The sequence below is a fragment of the Eubalaena glacialis genome, chromosome 4 (genome assembly GCF_028564815.1).
Source record: "Eubalaena glacialis isolate mEubGla1 chromosome 4, mEubGla1.1.hap2.+ XY, whole genome shotgun sequence".
In the NCBI taxonomy this organism is placed as follows: Eukaryota; Metazoa; Chordata; class Mammalia; order Artiodactyla; family Balaenidae; genus Eubalaena; species Eubalaena glacialis.
The window spans coordinates 172,908,920-172,919,270 of NC_083719.1; the positions used below are offsets into that span (position 1 = coordinate 172,908,920).

Below are 10,351 nucleotides of genomic sequence, written 5' to 3' on the forward strand. Positions count from 1 at the left end.
CCAAAGAATCTTTTCAGAGATCTCTTTATGCCTTTGTACCTTAGACTGTAGATGAAGGGGTTCAGCATGGGTGTGACCATGGTGAACATCATAGAGGCTGTTGCACTTGACTGTGAGGAGAAGGGCTTGAGTAGTAGCAGAATTGAGGTACACTCAAAGCCCATAAAATAAAATAAGGATACAAGTGAGAGGTGAGATGCACAGGTGGAAAACGCTGTTGTCCAAATATACTAAGAGTAGGTAAATGTATACCTGTTTGATGAAGACATCATAGGTCATGACTTTGCCTTCTTTGGGATGGTGGTGAAGGTGAAACATATCTAAAAAGAACAGATTGGAGAAGAATTACACAGATGTGTGGAGGTGGGAGTCTAAGATGGTGGCCAGGATGATGAGCAGGTTTTCCAACACAGTGATCAGGTACATGGAGAAGAGAAGCCCTGTTAAGAAGGACTGCAATTCTGATTATTCTGATAATCCCAGAAGAAGAAATTGTGAAAGTTGGGTATCATTTACTGGTCCCATCTGGTCCTCACCAACACTTGTTGATTTATTTCTCTTTGATAATAACCATTCTAGCTGGTGGGAATTGTATCTCACTGTGGTTTTAGTTTCCATTCCTCTGATGATTAATGATGTTGAGCCCCTTGTCTGTGCTTCTTGACCATCTGTGTGTCTTTCTTGGAAAAAAAATGTCTATTGAGGGTCCTCTGCCCATTTACTAATATGTTTTTTTTATATTGAGTTGATTGAATTCTTTATATTTTTGGATAACAACCCCCTTGTCAGATATATAATTTGCAAATATCTTTCCCCATGAGTAGGTTTCCTTTTAGTGTTGGTGGTGGTTTCCTTCACTGTGCAAAGTTTTTTCGTTTGATGTAGTGTCCTTTGTTTACTTTTATTTTCCTTGTCTGAGGACATATATCCCCAAAGATACTTCTAAGATCGATGTCAAAGAGGTGCTGCCTATGTTTTATTTATGATTTGTAACTTTTCATGTCTTACATTTATGTCTTTAATCTATTTTGAGTTTATTTTTTGTATGTAGTGTAATAGAGCGATTCAACTTCATTCTTTTGCCTGAAGTTGTCTATTTCAGAAAATATTCCTTTTCATGTTGTGATTCAGTTACCAAATGAAGTAGCTAAAGTTATTTTAATGTTTTTTTTAAACATTATACTATAATTGTTTAACAACCTACTCTGATATAGAGTTTCAATTTTTGGTTTCTGTCTATCACCTTACTCAACATTTTGTGTACTTTTGCCTTTACATTTCAGGTAGAATAGTTCATTTCAACATCCTTATAAGACGGTTCTGGGTGCTGAACTCCCTTAGCCTTTGTTTGTCTGGGAAAGGCTTTATTTATCCTTCATACCTGAGGGATTACTTTGCTGGATAGAGTATTCTTGGATGATAGTTTTTATGTTTCAATATTTTAAGTATGTCTTTCCATTCTCTCTTGGCCTTTTGAGTTTCTGCTGAGAAATCTACTCATAGCTTAATGACGATACCTTTGTAGGTTACTCTCCATTTTTTCTGGCTGCCTATAACAGTCTTTCTTTGTCATTGACTTTTGACAGTTTTAATATAATGTGTCTTGGAGAAGGTCTTTTGCATTGATATACTTAGGTCTTCTATTTTTTCTTCCCCAGACTTGGAAAGATCTCAGCTATTATTTCTTCAAATAAACTCTCTCTTTCTCGCTCTCTTCTCCTTCTGGGATACCCATTATGCTTGTTACCTTTTCTAATGGAGTCATATAGCTCTTGTAGAGTTGCTTCATTTAAAAAAAAAAAAAAAGGTTCTCTCTTCTCTTCTTCCTAAATCATTCTATCTTTGAGCTCACTATTTCTATCTTCCATATGGTGTACTCTACTTCTAGTGCTATCTAATGCATCCTTCATCTAATTTATTGAATTCTTTAGCTCCAGAATTTCTGTGTGTTTATGTTTAACAGTTTTCATCTCTTTGGAAATTGTTCCTCACGTTCATTATTTTTATTCCTGAACTTATTTAAGTGCCTTTGTGAATTTTCTTGTATCTTGTTGAGTTTCTTCCTGACACTGTTTTGAATTCTCTACTTGTTTGATCACAATCTTCCATGACTTTAAGATTGGTTTCTGGAAAATCGTCATTTCCTTTTTATGATTCCATGTTACTGTGGTTTTTCACTGGGCTCAATGGGTTGCTCCTCTGCCAGTGTGTTTGAAATTGAAAGCAGCTTTCTTATTTAAGTAAAACCTTGTTTACTTTGATTCTAACAATTCAACAGAGTGGGAACAAGAGGCTCTTCTATGTTTTGCAGTTAGATGACTCTGTAGCACAAGTATTTGGTTTCTTTTACCTGAGCTGCATGTGGCTATATTGGAGAAACTATATTTTTTGCATTTCATGGCCTCTGCCAGAGGTGTCATCAGTGCCCTTGTCATCACTGTTTGTGCCTCCAGGGTCACTGGTGCCTTGGTTCTGCCACTGTCCCTGCTGTGGTTGGTATCTCTGCTGGGGGAACCAAGATGGTGGGCACTATTGCCATATCCAGGGTGACCTAGGTCAAAGGCTGCACCATCTGTGCTGCCTGATTTCCTGTGGCTGTAGGTGCTGCTGCATCCAGGAGGCCAGGGCCATGTGTGCCACCCCTACTGGTGCTACCAGGTTCTCTGGGCTATGGGCTCAGCTGCCTCAGCCGTGGGGCTGGGACCAGGGGCACTGCCTCTGCTGTTCCCCTGATTCCACGTCCTCTATGTATTCTAATCCACCCATCTTCAGATATACAACTATGTGAATCTCTGGAGGTCTGGCGTTTTGGGCAGAGAAACCTTTGTTTAGTTATAGATGTTTTACTAATAGTAGATTGAAGGGGTGGGACAAAGGGAGAGTCTTCTGCCACCATGATGCTGATGTCACCAATGATAAACTATTTTTTCCACAAACTATAAGATTAAAATACATATATAAATGGAGTAGGCTATCATATATTAGTGAAGAAAGAATTGCAACATGGCTGCATACAACCTCATGGATGAGCTTTAGAGTTACAACATATAGAATTACAGGTGAATATAGACTCATGAGGAGCCCAGCAGAGATCAAAACAACTCCTCAGTATTAAATCTCATTTGATAATAAAGGCATTATATTAAAACCTTTACTATTAGGACGAGTGGTTATGCAGCAATAACTAACCGAATAAAATATTAAATAGTACGGAACTGAGAGCAATTATAATAATCTTCTCATTCTATGCATTTATTCTGATATTTAAAGATAACATTCAACATTACTCTGTTTTTGAATTTTATTATAGATAATTGTATTAAAAAGTTACTCCATTGCAGTTTCCTCCCAGGTAAGCAGGAGATTGGCAGACACGTTAGTTTGCACAAATTGTGACCCTGAACCGCATGACTAGTTAGGTGTCCCAGCTCTCTAGTGAGTCATCTTTTGATCATGAGATATATACACATACATATACATGTATAAAGAGTTGACCCTTGAACAGTGCAGGGGTTGGGGCAATGACACCCTCTGCAGTTGAAAATCTGCATATAACCTTGCAGTCAACCCTCTTTATCCACAGTTTCACACCCGCTGATTCTGCCAACCCTTTTATAAAGTTATATAAATTGTCTTTGTTTTCAGCTGTACATTTTTTTTATATGAGTAATTCATCTCATGACTTCTTTCAGGAAAACAAGGTAAAAATTACTTGGGATGATATATGTCATTTAAGAAGAAATTATTCCTAAGAAACTATTGTCAGTCCATGAAAAATTGGGAATGCCCAAGTATTTCATATCCAAAGTTTGGAAAATTTTGAAGTAGAAAAAAAGCACATTAAAAAAAAATGCCTATATAATAGACTTAGGAGAAAGCGTAATAAAGTGAGTTACTGGATTTGTATAGAGAACTTAACTTAAAAATAACATGGAAATCACAGGAAACAAAGAGAAGGAGCAAATTGTATTCCACAATTAACAAAGAATCACAATTTCTGGTTGTGGGACTTTGTGCCATGCAATCAAGGGCATTTTATCACCCTTAGGGCAATTGACCCTTTTGTGACTGCCATCCCATTGAATCTCTTCAGAGTCTCCTTTATGTCTTTCTTGCTCAGAGAGCAGATAAAGGGGTTCAGCATGGATGTAGTGGTGATGAACAAAGCAATGAAGAAGAAAAAATTGATAAACTGTGATTTCATATTTTACTGTCTTATGAAATTGTGGAAATGGCTTTGGTTGCCAAGTTGTTTTTTCTTTTTCCAAAGGAATAGTACAAGTCATGATTATTCTGTTAGTAAGATGAAAGAAAAATTGCTCAGTATAAAATATTTTACTTCAGAAGAAATTATTCTTAAGAAATGCATGAAGTGTCATGAGATAAATGGGAATTTCAATATATTTCACTTAAGGTTGCAAATCAATTTAGGGAAGTAGAAAATGACAAAGAAAAAAATTAGATAGCAGAGAGCATAAAGCTTAGTGAACTGAGTTAGGTAACTTGTATAGAGAAGTTGAAATCAAATAAATGGAAATACCAGAGAGTAAATTGAAGGAGCAAGTGTTCTTTCCACAATCTGATAAGGGAATCACAATGTCAGCCTCTAATGCTTTAAGCCCTGCAATAACTGACACTTCTTCACCCCAGGACAATTGGCCCTTTTATAACTGCCACCCCAAAGAATTTTCTTAGAGCACTCTTTATGTCTTTATTCCTCAAACTGTAGATGAAGGGGTTCAGCATGGGTGTGACCACAGTGTACATCATTGAGGCTGCTGCACTTGAGTGTGAGCTGTGGGTAATAGCAGGGGTAAAATACACTCTAAACACTGTACAATAAAATGAGGAGACAGTGGAGAGATGTGATGCACAGGTGGAAAATGCTTTATACTTCCCCTGAGATGATGAGATTCCTCCTATGGAGGAAACTATCTTAGAGTATGAGTAACATATCCCAGCGAATGGACCACCACCAAACAGCCCAACTGCAAAATACATCATGGTGTTATTAAGAAAGGTGTTAGAACAGGGAAGTTGGATTACCTCTTTGAATTCACAGAAGTGGGGAATTTCCGAGACTGTACAGAAAGACAGCTGCAATGCCAGTAAGGTTTGTAACAAGGAATTCAGGGCACCTATCACCCAGGATATCAGCACCAGCAGTCCACAGAGAAGAGGATTCGTGATGACTGTGTAGTGCAGGGGGTGGCAGATGGCTATGAAGCAGTCATAGGCCATCACTGTCAGAAGGAAGTCACCCAACTGTGCAAATAATAGGAAAAAATATATCTGTGTGAGGCAGTCTTCATAGGAAATGACTTTGTTTTGAGTCTGTATATTCACCAGCATCTTTGGAACGGTGACGGAGGTGAGACAAATGTCTAGAAAGGACAGGTTGGAGAGGAAGAAGTGCATGGGGGTGTGGAGGTGGGAGTCTGAGCTGACGGCCAAGATAATGAGTAGGTTCCCAAACACAGTGATCAGGTACGTGGATAGGAAAAGTCCAAATATGAGGGGCTACAGTTCTGGGTCATTTGATAATCCCAGAAGAATAAATTCTGAAATTTGTGTATTGTTGCCTTGTGCCACGTGGTGGTGATCACTACTAGGAAAGAAAAAAGAACATGATTAATTTTTACACATGTGGGCATTAATATAGTGAAAAACTTTAAATTATATATTTTGGTCATTTTTAAGGGATCTTCTGGGATAATCTGTAATTAGAAATTCCTGTCCCACACTCAGGCTTTCCACCAACAGGTCCTCTATTACACAGTTTAAATGCAAGTTTATCTCATACATTTGAGCAGTTTATGTTGAGTACTGACTATCTTCTGGGGTAAAAGTACAGGATTCTGAGAACAAAACTCCCTAAATCCAATAATGGATAAAAATATAAATTAACAAATACAAAAACATATTACCATGTCTTATGGTGACAGATGCTCTGGGAAAAAAAAGCAGGTATAAAATAGAGTGAATGGAGGTGTTATATTTTACTGGGAGTTCAAGAAGACCTGCAAATAAGGAGAAAGTTGAACTGAGACCTGGAGGAAGACAAAGCAGAGACTCCAGATTATCTGGGGGAACGAGTGTGCCCTGTGAGGAAAGAGTCAGTGTAAAGGCCCTGAGGATGACACTTGTTTCAAATATTCAAGACTCAGAGGGGAGCCACAGTGTCAAGGGGAATGAACAAGAGGGAGAGTGATGAGAGATGGTGTCAGAGGATGCTGAGGAACAAGGTGGACTTCCTGCCGATGCTGAAATTTCAAGACCCAACGAGGGAGTCACTCATTCACATATTGGTCCTTTCACATTTAAAATTTTTCTTTTAAAATTTAAAAGGATTCCTGTGAATAGAAAAGGATCCCTTCCTTATTTCCAACTGCTGGTTAATGTTGTTGTATCTGTCTTTTAAGGGTCACATTTTGGAGTAAACTTAAGTACCACTGCCTAGAGAAGTGCTCATTCCCAACAACACACACACACACACACACACACACACACACACACACACACACACACAGAGTACATTATGACTTACTGCGCTTATTACTCCCTGGCTCTTCTCAATTCCAGCCACAATAGTTAGGAAAGGAATGATACAAGGCAAGTGGTCAACATCAAATTATCTTTACCATAGAGAATATAGAAAATAGTACCCAAATTCAAGTTGGTAAGCCGCCTGTGGAGCTTCATTTTGATATGACCATTTTGTGTCCTGTATTAAAAGAAAAATTTTAAATGTACCTGAAAAACTGAGAAGAAAGAAAAGGGCATTGTGGAGGAAAACAAGATCCACATGTAGGTCTCACCCCTTGGTGGCTGCCTTGTTCTAGGGCACAGGTGTTGGGGTATGTATACCTCAGTTCTGCAGGCACTTCATCCTCTAGGAGAGTCTGATGACCTCAGTGATGTACACCATGGTCACCCCCATACTGAACCTCTTCATCTACAAAATAAGATCTAATAAGTTCCAGTGGTCCCTAAGAGATAGCGATGAGGATAAATCTTCATTAGTTCTGGCAGCATTCCACCCCCATTTATACCCCCTTGACGTCCAGAATACCTAATAAAGTAGCCTAAAGCAATTTATCAAAGGAAAAATGAGTCATTATCTTTATGCTGACAAGATATCTTACTGGTTGAACATCGACCTAGAAAATTAACAACAATTAATTATTCTTAGAAAATTATTAGACTGTCATACACAGTGAAGTAAGAAAGAGAAAAACAAATATCATATATTATGCATATATGTGGAATCTGAAAAAATTGGTATAGAAGATCTTATTTACAGAGCAGAAATGGAGACAGACGTAGAGACAAAGGAATGAATACCAAGAGGAAAAAGGGGGGGGGGGGTGGGGGGGGGGATGAATTGGGAGATCGGGATGGACATATATACACTGTTGATACTATGTATAAAATAGATAACTAATGAGAACCTAAAAATAAAGCACTAATGAAAAAAGAAAATTATTAGGAGCCATTGTTATTTTAGAAAAATTAACAACAGAAAATATACAATGTTCAACAATAGATGAGGAGTTAAAACATAAATGGTAAAAGACTTTTCTAAATCATTGTAAATACAAAAAAAATTGAATCAGAAAACAAATGTGTGAATCTCGGATCTATCACATATTAGCTGTTTGAACTTAAGTGGGATTATGGATCCATTTAAACGTTAATATCCTTACTCAAATCATGGGGATAGTGGTATCCATCCTCCTAAGTTGGTATACAAATCTAGTAGATATAAAAAGCTTAGCATAGTTCTTTCATGTTACTACGTGAATGATTATCACTGGTGATGAGATTTGGCTGATTTTTTTCTTCTATCTCACAAATGTCTCCATTGCTTTCCCACCTCTTCCTAATGAAGAATTACAAATTAAAGTTCAATAGCATACTATTTTTGCATATTAAATCAAATTTTTTCATGTGAATACCCAGCATGAGAGAAGATACTATGAAAAGTATGTCTCAAGAACTCTGTTGCAAGCTAGTATCTACCTCCACGGGTCTGTGTCTTTCTAATAAATATACAACATGCTTAAAAGCATCGCATCTTTAACAAATACCTTTAGTTCACTGAACATGCCTCTAAACCTACTTTTCTTACTCCCCTTAACTAGGAAAATCCTCTAATACTCTCTAACTTTACTGGAACCACTTTATGCTCCCAATTACTTCATTAGCCTCATCCAACTGGACTTCAATTCCCATCACTTAATCATCAACAATGACTCTTGTGCTGCTGAGTTCATCAAACACTTCTTAACATATTAAATAAATGAATTATAAGTTAATTAGGAAACCTAGAAAACAAATAGCTCAACTCTGGATTAGACTAATTAGGCTCTCAGGTGACTTCAGATAAAAGTTTTCCACTTGCATTCTCTCTGAACCTTTCCTGAAGTACCTATTGAACTCTCAGACTCACCTGGATGGGGTCTATGAGAGGAAAGTCCCTGTGTGGATATCTTGAGTTCCTCCCTGGATGGTTGATGATGAAGACTGAAGCTCTGTTCCCAGGCACATCAGAAGAAAGGAGTGAAGCATTAGCCCCCCAACCAGAGTTATGACTCCAAAAGCATCAACCATGTCTTGTGCAGTTCAAGGATGTACAGCCAGAGGGACTGTAACAGAGGAGATATCTACAGCTCCCCATGTCTGTTAATTAGGCACTGTTTCCTTTGTTACTCCCATCTCTGAGCACAACACTTCCCTGTGGGATGCTGGAAACAAAGCAAAATATTCCTGCTGATACTCTGTCCCCAGGAGACACGGTTAGAAGTCAGGTGAATCCAGTCTGTGTTACTTCCTCTCATGAACTCTCCAGCCTTTCCTAATCTGCAAATGAGGAACCTATTTTGACTAGTTTCCATGGACCTCCAAATTACTGTCTTGTTCCAGGGATCAACAGCTCCTGATATCTCCAGAATATTGGTAAGCCCTCTGCAACAAGAGAGTGAGGTGTGTTGTTTGCTGCAAAACCACATATAATCCTTGGCTTCATGTGACTTTTTTACAAATCAGGGAATTCATGCTTGTATCTCTAATTTAGAGCTGTCACTCCTTCTCTTTAAAAAAAGTTTAATTATAAGACATGTTTAGGGCTTCCCTGGTGGCGCAGTGGTTGAGAATCTGCCTGCTAATGCAGCGGACACGGGTTCGAGCCCTGGTCTGGGAAGATCCCACATGCTGCGGAGCAACTAAGCCCGTGAGCCACGACTACTGAGCCTGCGCGTCTGGAGTCTGTGCTCCGCAACAAGAGAGGCCGCGACAGTGAGAGGCCCGCGCACTGCGATGAAGAGTGGCCCCCGCTCGCTGCAACTAGAGACAGCCCTTGCACAGAAACGAAGACCCAACACAGCCAAAAATAAATAAATAAATAATTTTTAAAAAAGACATGTTTAGATATTTTTAAAAACCACACACATAAGATATAATTTTATTTGGATTGTCCTATTTTATTTTTACAAGTCCTTTCTGCATGGTCAGTACAAATATGTATCTCATCTGAAATTTGCAGAATTTGGACTCACAAGGGTTAAGTGATCTGCCCAGTTATGAGCTGAGAAAGGGATTGGCTTTGATTGGAACCTCCTCAAGGTGTTTCTAGTTCTCAAGCTCTAGGCCAGTGGGTCTCAAACGGGGTGATTTTCCTCCAGGGAACACCTGACACTGTCTGGAGTTTTTGGTTGTCAGAACCTGGGAGTTGCTACTGCCACCTAGTGGATTGAGGCCAGGGATGCTGCTACACAACCTATGATGCTCAGGATGGCCCCCACCACAAAGAATTATCCAGCACAAGGGTCAACAGTGAGGAGGTGACAAACAGATCATGACTTCTCCAACATCAACTTATATTGGAATTACCTGGGGTTCTTGTTCAGATGCAGATTTGGATTTGGCAGGTCTAACATGGGCCCAGAGATTCTGCATTGGTAACTAGCTCCCAAATGATATTGATTCTGCAAATTGGTCTGTGGACCATTCTTTGATTACCAAGGCTATGGTCCAGTGCTAGAGTCAGGTGAGGGATTTTGAAGCCTTCTCCACCAAGCATCCTGAGTCTGAGAATAGCCCTTAAGAGACCTTGCATATTTCCACTGTGCTCTAAAGACTCTGCCATTTTAGTGAGAAGAACTTGCCCTGGTAAGCCCGTTGATGACACATGGAGCAGAGCTCCTCCAGGGCAGCCACAGCAGGAAGCAGAGCTGCCCCACTTACTGCAGTAATTGCTGAACAATACCCATCAATTAGCTGGAAGAATGGCACCTACTTCCCACAAATTTAAAATAGTAAATAATTTAGTGAATGCTGATAATGTGCTAGG

At 39.0% G+C, this 10,351-nt stretch overlaps 1 pseudogene; it reads right to left on the reverse strand.

Moving 5' to 3' along the window:
* Positions 1–2,685: 2,685 nt before the first annotated feature.
* LOC133090663 (olfactory receptor 7A17-like) lies at positions 2,686–9,938 on the reverse strand (annotated as a pseudogene).
* Between the last annotated feature and the right edge of the window lie 413 nt (positions 9,939–10,351).